The sequence below is a fragment of the Pinus tabuliformis genome, chromosome 3_1 (genome assembly GCF_031772625.1).
Source record: "Pinus tabuliformis cultivar Carrire ecotype Pingquan chromosome 3_1, CPIR1, whole genome shotgun sequence".
NCBI classification, from domain to species: Eukaryota; Viridiplantae; Streptophyta; class Pinopsida; order Pinales; family Pinaceae; genus Pinus; species Pinus tabuliformis.
The window spans coordinates 659,208,684-659,218,755 of record NC_142301.1 but is presented as its reverse complement, the minus strand read 5'-3'; the positions used below and the strand labels follow the sequence as shown (position 1 = coordinate 659,218,755).

The window sequence follows — 10,072 nt, the reverse complement described above, 5'->3', positions numbered from 1 at the left end:
TTTTTACAATTGTTTTGCTCACAATCAGTGACCAATTCATAAACAACTCAGCGATCAATTATTTCCTCACATAACATGCTCTTGCAAATCTACACTTACATTACTTTCATTGAACTACTATTTCATTTCTTTTAATTAAGAAACACCAAATATCCAAACTTTTTTTGAAAAAATATATTTTTATGGCATAATAAGAAAGCTTGTACCAAAATACTCCTTAACTTTTTAAGAAGTTGCCATATATAGAATCTTCCTTTTAAAAATATCTTTTAAAAACAATATAATAATATTCCTGTTTTCTAATTTAATTGAAATATTCCAAGGAGGATCAAGAAAATAATAGTGTTTTAAAGCAAGACCTTGTGTTTGAAAGACTCCACGTAACCTTCCGAAAATAAAGAGTGGCCTCATCACACGTTTCAAGCCTCCACTTTAACATTTTTTCAGAGCTCTCTCAATTGTGCTTGGGCAGCTAGGCATATCAACTTCTTTCTATTGCTCTCAGCGCTGCCGTTTGATTTGCTCCAAGAACTTTGACGGCAACCAGGGAAATAAAAAATAAAACAAGGACCAATTATCACAAAGAACCACCCAACACAACAACAGATCCACACGACTCTATCACTCAGCACGACAACACGCCTTCAACTCTCCTCCGCATCAGATCTCAGATTGAAACAAATATAACAACAGGTAGACCCGACAGTTTCACACTGAGGAAAGTCTCCACATTAAACTTCTGTGTCCAAGACATTCAACTCTCTTCAAAGTGGAGCCTTAGCTTAGCAAAATGTACCAGGCTATCAAAAACTTTATCACGCAGATCTCATATGAACAGAAAAACCACACCTTTGGTTTGCCCTCACCATCCACCAAGGCAGAACTGCGTCAATAGGTAATTTCACCGACGGCTTCAAGACCCGGCAGTTTTACGCCAAACAATATTAGATGGGCGGTTTATGCACCACTCGAACCACTCCAGCCACATTAAAACAGACAACTATGATATCAAAATAGAAAACACAGAGTTTAATAATACTTTTATTAATTCAGGCCTAACCTGCGTCACTTGCTCAATGCAAATACATCATAATGTGTCTCATTTTATAATTATGGGATTGCTAAACTCAGACACTACAATTTAGTTACCTTGGAAAACAGTTACTTTTTGAACGTGGCTTCCTGACTCACATCGATTTAAATCATTTTTGGACAACTAAAAATATAACTCAACAAACTTATAGCATTTCTATTTTTGGACAACTAAGAATATAGGTTAACAAACCTATCACATTTCCACACTTTTCTATTTCTACATTATTGTTAACCTATCACATTTCCACACTTTTCTATTTCTACATTATTTTAACTATCGTGTTAAAATAAAAAGTAAAAAATCGAAATACATTCATATGGGTTCGTTTATATTTATATATAGAAAATTAAAAAAAATGTTAAAAGAAAATATTTTAATGTTGTACATAATAAAATATCCCATGGAGAATATGAATAAAATATTTTAGTTTGATTTAATATGAACTTGTATTTTCCCGGATGCGGGTGACATCACCGCCCATGCCGCGTGTTAGAGCAGTAATGAGGCATGTGGCTTGTCACATGGGCCTCTGTCAGCCCGGACAAGCCACGCCAAGCCAAGGAGCAGGCTCCTTAAATTCGCCGGAAGGCGAGGCAATCAGTTATTTCGCAATGCATTGCGAGGAGAGGAATGCAGTTAGGCTGTCTAGTCTGGAGCAGAGGAACGATGGGGGAATGTACAGGAGGTTGCAGGTGCCATTCAATGCGCTGCAACATTCGAGGAGCATGGAAGCTATTAAGGTTGCCTCCTTGACCTCTCTGCCGCAAACCAGGCCGTTTGAGTGGGTTATTGCTTGGAACAAGGTTTCTGGAGGCACTGTAGGTGAGGGAAGCTACAGCCAAATGCCAAGGGAGAGGCTCAGGATGAGCAGTCGCAGGGGAATGGCTAGAGGGCATTCTGCCTCTCAGAGGCCTGAGATTTCTCCATCGTCCTCAGTTGAATTTACCTCTGAGCAATACAGGCCTCCAGGCCGCAATGCCAGAGGCAATTGGGGCAATCCGGAGTGTGGTCACTCGGAACATCCGGCCATTCGTTATAGAATTCCCTGTGCTTTTGCTAATAACACTCTGATAGTGTCGGTTACTGTGGAGCATTGTAGCAGTGCTCGTGGGCGTTTGGATACGGTGACTGTCCCGCGGGTCGACATGGAGACTCCCACTGTAGACTTCACGCGTCCGGTTCAGACGGATGAAGCAGGCCCCAGCGAACCTGTTCAGAGAAGCTCGCGTCAGGGTAAGGAACCTGCTCAAGGGAGCTCGAGCCAGGGTAAGGATGCGGCGGAAAAGCTCAAGGGTCCAGCATCTGATGAACCTCACACCACGGATGACGATTAACTCAGCAGTTGCCAAGTCTGGGCAGCAAGGAATGAATTTCTCTGACCTTTTCATTTTCATAATTTTGTATATCGATTATGGAGTTCATGTCTGTAATTTCGGTCCATATCACCATAGTTTCAGCCCACGCGTCGTTCAACATGTTCATCATGTCGTTTTCCATCCACAGCGTGTCGATTTGTGCTCACTTTGTCCAGTAATGCATCCATCGTGTCAGTTTGGATACTCACCGTGTCATGTAATGAATCCACCGTGTCAATTACCGTATGTTACGTGTCGTTCTGCTATGCAAGGTAGCAATGACTGATATCTTCTCTGAAGGTACAGGGCTATGGCCCAGATGTAATTTTTGTAATATTTTTGACTTTTTGTAATATAAATAGCTCAGTGTTATCGAGAAAAAAAAAATATGAACTTGTATTTAAAAATATATAGCACTCAATAATACAATTTAAATACTGAAAAATTACACATTTTTTTTCACTTTAAAATAAGTTTGCACCTAAAGAAATTTGATTCCTCTAGCTTATGTTAGATCTTTGTTTAAGATGGATCTATGCTGGTTTTTTTTTTCATTTTAAAATAAGTTTGCACTTAAATAAATTTAATCTTTCTTGGTTCATGTTAGATTTTTGTTTAAGATGAATCTACGTTGATTTATATAAACACTGTGAACATTCATAATTGTGTTTCTCACCCTTTTCATAATAAATATAATTTGGCTCCAAATTGAAAAAAAAATTATAACTGATTGGAAAAGAATAATATCTTGATTTATTTTCTTATATTCTCAATTTTGGTTTTCAAGTCAGCCAAATTCAAAACTTCCATGATATTATTGTCTTACTTTAAATTCTACTCATGAAAAGTGCATACAAGGGAATAGCATTTTGGATAGGACAAAAGGATGACGATATGCAAGCCATGGTGAACAAAGTTTTGCAACAATATCGCAATAAGAATTCAAATGATGGGCAACAATAATAATAACAAGAGAGGCCACGAGGCAGCAAGTCCCTGCATAGAGAACCGAACTAGATGCTGATTCTGTCAAACTGAATTGGGAATCAAACTAGATGTTGATTCTGTGAAACTGAATTGGGAACCGAACTAGATGCTAGGAAAGTGCCACTCCCGCATGCTAGCTTTCTGCTGACTCAATGTATATTAGATATCTTAGATACTGCAAAACCTAGCCGGCCTTGCCACAGTGGCTTCCTAAGCAGATTTAAGTGCCTGCATTGAGTAGGTTCAGCCTGAGAATGCAAATAATACAAGTCATGAAAAAAATATATTCTGTCAAACTGAATTGGGAACACTTTTGCAGAGAAAGTGAAGGTTGACCGAACTAGATGCTGAGAAGGTGCCACTCCTGCATGCTAGCTTCTGACTCAGTGTATATTAGATATCTTAGATCTTGGACCTATTGACTAAGGAGGCAGAGCATGTTTTTTGGGACCTATTGGACAGAGGAGGGTGATATGCAACGAAGCTTGTAGAGCCACAATCAACAAGAAAGTCATCAAAAGGCAAAAGCCAATGCACAGTTTTGATACCAGACTTCAAAATACCACTGCCAAGCAGAGAACGCCTTTATGGTTATCCCCAATCGATTGAAGGTTGACTGAATGGGATAATGTTTAAACAATTTTCTCAGGCATATAAATTTTCTTTGTATTTCCTCAACGAGGAAGTATTGTCTCCAAGTGTTCTTATCGTTTGAGGATCCAAGGAGATTCCTATAAATCGTAATATGAAGTCATAGTTAGAATATGATCATATATAAATCAGATATTGAAACAGAGCATGTCATTTGAAACAGAGAGTTATTGTTTGTAATCATCTGAAGATTTAGAGTTGCAGAACAAATTAATTGTGAAACAGAGAATGTGCTTGACTTTGTAGACTTTGTAAAATTTGTATTACCATTGTCACTTATAACAGGATATAGAACAGGAAGTGATTGTGTGTACCTTTGGGACTACAAAAGTCTACTGACCTGAGTTGTTAGTTAACATCCAATGCACAACTTTGATACCAGAGTTCAAAGTTCTACTCAGATGGACGGTTTATGCACCACGCGAACCACTCCAGCCACATTAAAACAGACAATTGTGATATCAAAATAGGAAACACAGAGTTTAATAATACTTTTATTAATACAGGCCTAACCGGCGTCACTTGCTCAATGCAAATACATCATAATGTGTCTCATTTTATAATTATGGGATTGCTGGACTCAGACACTACAATTTAGTTACCTTGGAAAACAGTTACTTTTTGAACGTGGCTTCCTGACTCACATCGATTAAAATCATTTTTGGACAACTAAAAATATAACTCAACAAACCTATCACATTTCTATTTTTGGACAACTAAGAATATAAGTTAACAAACCTATCACATTTCCAGACTTTTCTATTTCTACATTATTCTAACCATCCTGTTAAAACAAAAAAAATAAAATAAAAAGTAAAAAATCGAAATAGATCCATATGTGAATATCAACTTCGTTTATATTTATATATAGAAAATTAAAAAAAATGTTAAAAGAAAATATTTTAATGTTGTATATAATAAAATATCCCATGTAGAATATGAATAAAATATTTTAGTTTGATTTAATATTAACTTGTACTTAAAAATATATAGCACTCAATAATACAATTTAAATACTCAAAAATTACACATTTCTTTTTCACTTTAAAATAAGTTTGCACCTAAAGAAATTTGATTCCTCTAGCTTATGTTAGATCTTTGTTTAAGATGGATCTGGTTTTTTTTTTCATTTTAAAATAAGTTTGCACTTAAAGAAATTTAATCTTTCTCGGCTCATGTTAGATTTTTGTTTAAGATGAATCTACGTTGATTTATATAAACACTGTGAACATTCATAATTGTGTTTCTTACCCTTTTCATAATAGATATAATTTGGCTCCAAATTGAAAAAAAAATTATAGCTGATTGGAAAAGAATAATATCTTGATTTATTTTCTTATATTCTCAATTTTGGTTTTCAAGTCAGCCAAATTCAAAACTTCCATGATATTATTGTCTTACTTTAAATTCTACTCATGAAAAGTGCATACAAGGGAATAGCATTTTGGATAGGACAAAAGGATGACGATATGCAAGCCATGGTGAACAAAGTTTTGCAACAATATCGCAATAAGAATTCAAATGATGGGCAACAATAATAATAACAAGAGAGGCGGCGAGGCATCAAGTCCCTGCATTGAGAACCGAACTAGATGCTGATTCTGTCAAACTGAATTGGGAACCGAACTAGATGCTGATTCTGTGAAACTGAATTGGGAACCGAACTAGATGCTGAGAAAGTGCCACTCCTGCATGCTAGCTTTCTTCTGACTCAGTGTATATTAGATATCTTAGATACTGCAAAACCTAGCCGGCCTTGCCACAGTTGCTTCCTGAGCAGATTTAAGTGCCTGCATTGAGTAGGTTCAGCCTAAGAATGCACCTGCATTGAGTAGGTTCAGCCTGAGAATGCAAATAATACAAGTCACGAAAAAAATATATTCTGTCAAACTGAATTGGGAACACTTTTTCAGAGAAAGTGAAGGTTGACCGAACTAGATGCTGAGAAGGTGCCACTCCTGCATGCTAGCTTCTGACTCAGTGTATATTAGATATCTTAGATCTTGGACCTATTGACTAAGGAGGCAGAGCATGTTTTTTGGGACCTATTGGACAAAGGAGGGTGATATGAAACGAAGCTTGTAGAGCCACAATCAACAAGAAAGTCCTCAAAAGGCAAAAGCCAATGCACAATTTTGATACCAGAATTCAAAATACCACTGCCAAGCAGAGAACGCCTTTATGGTTATCCCCAATCGATTGAAGGTTTACTGAATGGGATAATGTTTAAATAATTTTCTCAGACATATAAATTTTCTTTGTATTTCCTCAACGAGGAAGTATTGTCTCCAAGTGTTCTTATCGTTTGAGGATCCAAGGAGATTCCTATAAATCGTAATATGAATTCATAGTTAGAATATGATCATATATAAATCAAATATTGAAACAGAGCATGTCATTTGAAACAGAGAGTTATTGTTTGTAATCATCTAAAGATTTAGAGTTGCAGAACAAATTAATTGTGAAACAGAGAATGTGCTTGACTTTGTAGACTTTGTAAAATTTGTATTACCATTGTCACTTATAACAGGATATAGAACAGGAAGTGATTGTGTGTACCTTTGGGACTGCAAATGTCTACTGAGCTGAGCTGTCAGTTAACATCCAATGCACAATTTTGATACCAGAGTTCAAAATACGACTGCCAAGATAAAAAAGAATTTCTCAGACATAGGAAACATGATGACGACTAAGTGTTCAATGCAATATTATGTTTAGTGATGCAATGCAATTACAAGTCACAGAATCATAATAGCAAGTTGAACAATGAAAATGGATATAGAACAGGAAGTGATTGTGTGTACCTTTGGGACTGCAAATGTCTACTGAGCTGCTCAGACTGCTTATGTCAGTTAACATCCAATGCACAGTTTTGATACCAGAGTTCAAAATACCACTGCTAAGATAAAAAAGAACCTGTTGTACGTTAGGATCAGTCATTGTAAATGTATATCAATCCACTGACCAGTCAAAGACAACTTAAAATTAATAAGTGAAATCAAGAAATTAGATACTTGTATGAGTTTCCTTGTTATTATGTGTGACAACTTTAGTGCACCTAGGTTTGTTATTATGATATTAAGTATGGCTAGGTTCTGCAATCCAAATGCCCAATACTGCATAATCAAACTAATGATCAAGAAAATCAGTCCATTGTACCACTGTAGCTAACTAAGTGCTAGGTCTTGGAGTTTTTTTGCTGCCATTGCCTTCTTGGACTCTAAAGACTTAATAAAATAGAGTTGTACTTTTCTTAGTCAAGTGGGACTATATATTTCACTGAGCGAAGGGCGGGCAAGATAGTGATGTGAGAGCCGTAGGACTGGTTCTAAAATTGGCATACAACCATCAGCAAGTTGATTGCACCCTGATAGAAATTGTTGCATCTTAATTTTAGAACTAGACAAAAAATTATCTCAACTTACACCAAGAGTAGATTTAAATTTAATTTTGCCACAACTAGAGTTTTGAATTAATTTCTGGTCTTTCACTACATCCTCTTTAATACAAAACAACCACACTAGCATTTTCTATAAAATTCATTTCATAAAAAGGAAAAGGGAAAACACCATTATAACAAAGCCAGTGGTAAAGGCCTTTTTGTGATTTTTCAATAAAAGAAAAGCACTACAGGAATAATAGAAATCATGTACAAACCTCACGAATTTCTAATGTAGGCATGTGTGAAAGGAAATCATTCCCCACAAAAAGCGCATAAAGACAAAATCATCCACAACCCGATCAAAGTCCACCTTAAATGGAGGATTTGGTGTCTTCATGTCACACTCCAAGTACTCTCGCAAGGTCTAGATGTTGAGAAACTACTCAATTATTAGCATAATGGCATATGGCAGTAGGTTTACTGTAATGAAATCCCTATCCTATGGGTGAAAGAATGTCTACTGTTCAAAATATATAGTAAATATAGCAATTTCTAAGTTTCAATCTTTCTAGGAAACCTGATAGGGTTTTTTAGGAACAGGACTCTGTTCATTGCCCTCCTCATCCAATTCTCCTGGATTTCCTTCACAATTAGCTGCCAAATGACCAACCTGACCACAAAGGTAGCATTTTTCTTGCTGACCAGGGAAAGTGATGACCTGTATCATCACCACAGGTATATACTCAGAGGTAGAGATATCTCTTACATAGTAATCCCAGAATATCTGGAAACAAAATATCAGTGTTTATGTTGCAAATAAGTCAACAACCTCTCTTAAAATTGAGAAGTGGATTTCATGAGTTGCCAATGCTAGCATAATTAAATCTGCATCCTGGAGTTGCAAAAGCAGCCTTTAAAATCATACAAATTATACACAAAAGTAAATGTATGTTATCAAATAAAATCATCATTAGCTAAATGAAGAGATACCATAAGTCTTAGTAAAATATCAAGCAACTAACCTAAAATACCACATGTCAGCTTCAAGCAATGACATTCTTTTTAGAAATCATAGCACTTACTTATCCATACAAGCAGTGACATGTATTTGGATTGAAACCAGGGAGGTTTCCTTGGAGACGTATATAGGACATGACTTTGTGTTCCCCCTCACCAGGAACATTTGCATCAGACAATATAACCTTCAAGATTGAATTAAAAATAGTAGTTCAGCACACATTAGAGGTGAAATGTAGAAATGAATTGCAATTATATGAATTAGTCATGAAAGGAAAACAAGATTACAAGACATCAGCAATTCCTGCCTTGGGAAATGAAGGATAATGCAAACCTTTATTTTCTACCATCCCAGGTCATTGTTTAATCTTAAATGTTCATAGTACTACATAGCTACAGACAGTGTGGCCATAATTTTTTTCCTAGGGGTAACGACATTTGAGTCATGTACTTCTAATGTCTCTTTTAAGGCCATAACTTTACCTTCTGCCTCAAACTCTTTCCTCAGTCTTTCTTCTTCTGTACTCTAAAAAATGCGCAATGTAAATCAGAAACACTGAATTTCTACTTGAATCTGATTTAAAACAACTTCCTTTGAAGGGGTATGTAGTAGTTCTTCAATAGTAGACAAACTTATTGCTTTAGCTACATCTTTTGTAGCACAAAAACGTTGTGCAACACCATCTACAGTTACAGAAAGTCAGTGCTCAGTAAAAATTTACCAAAAGATGTGAACATTAAATATTTAATGTCAAAAATTAAAGGTGGGTTACTTAAGGTAACTAACTCAATTACCAATTTCCATGTACAAAAGCTTCCTTGGCCTCGCTATTAAAAATAAGCGGTCTATGTAGTCAAACATTTTCTTAAAAACTTCATCATATGTTGATGGAGCAGGCTACCAGTAACACAGACAAGACATAAGTGTTTTTCAGATATAAGAGAGCTTTGATCTTGCATTGAAACACTTTTAAAAAGGTAACGTGGCTATCTAAGCTATGAAAAGGGCTACTTCTCTTGCCTTTTTCTCGAATCAATTAATTAACTACTAATTCATTCAACCAAATGATGATTATATGCCTGTGATTTCTTGTTTACCTATCCCTTATGGTTTCAGCTACAGAAATCCAAATGAAAACTAGGGAACTTGGAGAGAGTTAAAACCATACCTCTTGGCTTGTTTTGGATCAATAAGTGATAGGTCTTGGAGTTTTTTTTGCTACCATTGCCTTCTTGGAGTCATTGTTTTATTTGTACAAAATTTTAGGTATCAGGCATAAAAGTGTCCAAATGAGAAGTCAACCCACAACCATGCATCTAGTGGATCAATTGGTCTAGTAGTGAAAATATAGGTTTGAGAGTCTGGTCTTTGAAGGTATCGTCTTCCCACAGAAAAACAGAGTGTAGTCGAAGATGGGGAAATACAGAAGAAGTTCAATATTCCCATCAGCTTCATATTTACAAATCACAAGTCCCCAGAGACAGAAGTAATCACTAAAATTCCCAAGGATAAAACTATCACTCGAGTAAAGCACCAAAGGCAGTAATCATATATATATTGTCATGGCGTATGGATGACCCTAA

General features: G+C 36.1%; 1 long non-coding RNA gene across 1 annotated transcript; it reads right to left on the bottom strand.

Annotated features, from left to right (window-relative positions):
* Window positions 1-8,091: 8,091 nt before the first annotated feature.
* LOC149188801 (uncharacterized) lies at window positions 8,092-8,363 on the bottom strand. The gene is made up of 2 exons (XR_016256309.1): window positions 8,301-8,363; window positions 8,092-8,189 (listed from the first exon to the last, which is right to left on the bottom strand). It is a non-coding gene; the product is annotated as an uncharacterized LOC149188801 (long non-coding RNA).
* Between the last annotated feature and the right edge of the window lie 1,709 nt (window positions 8,364-10,072).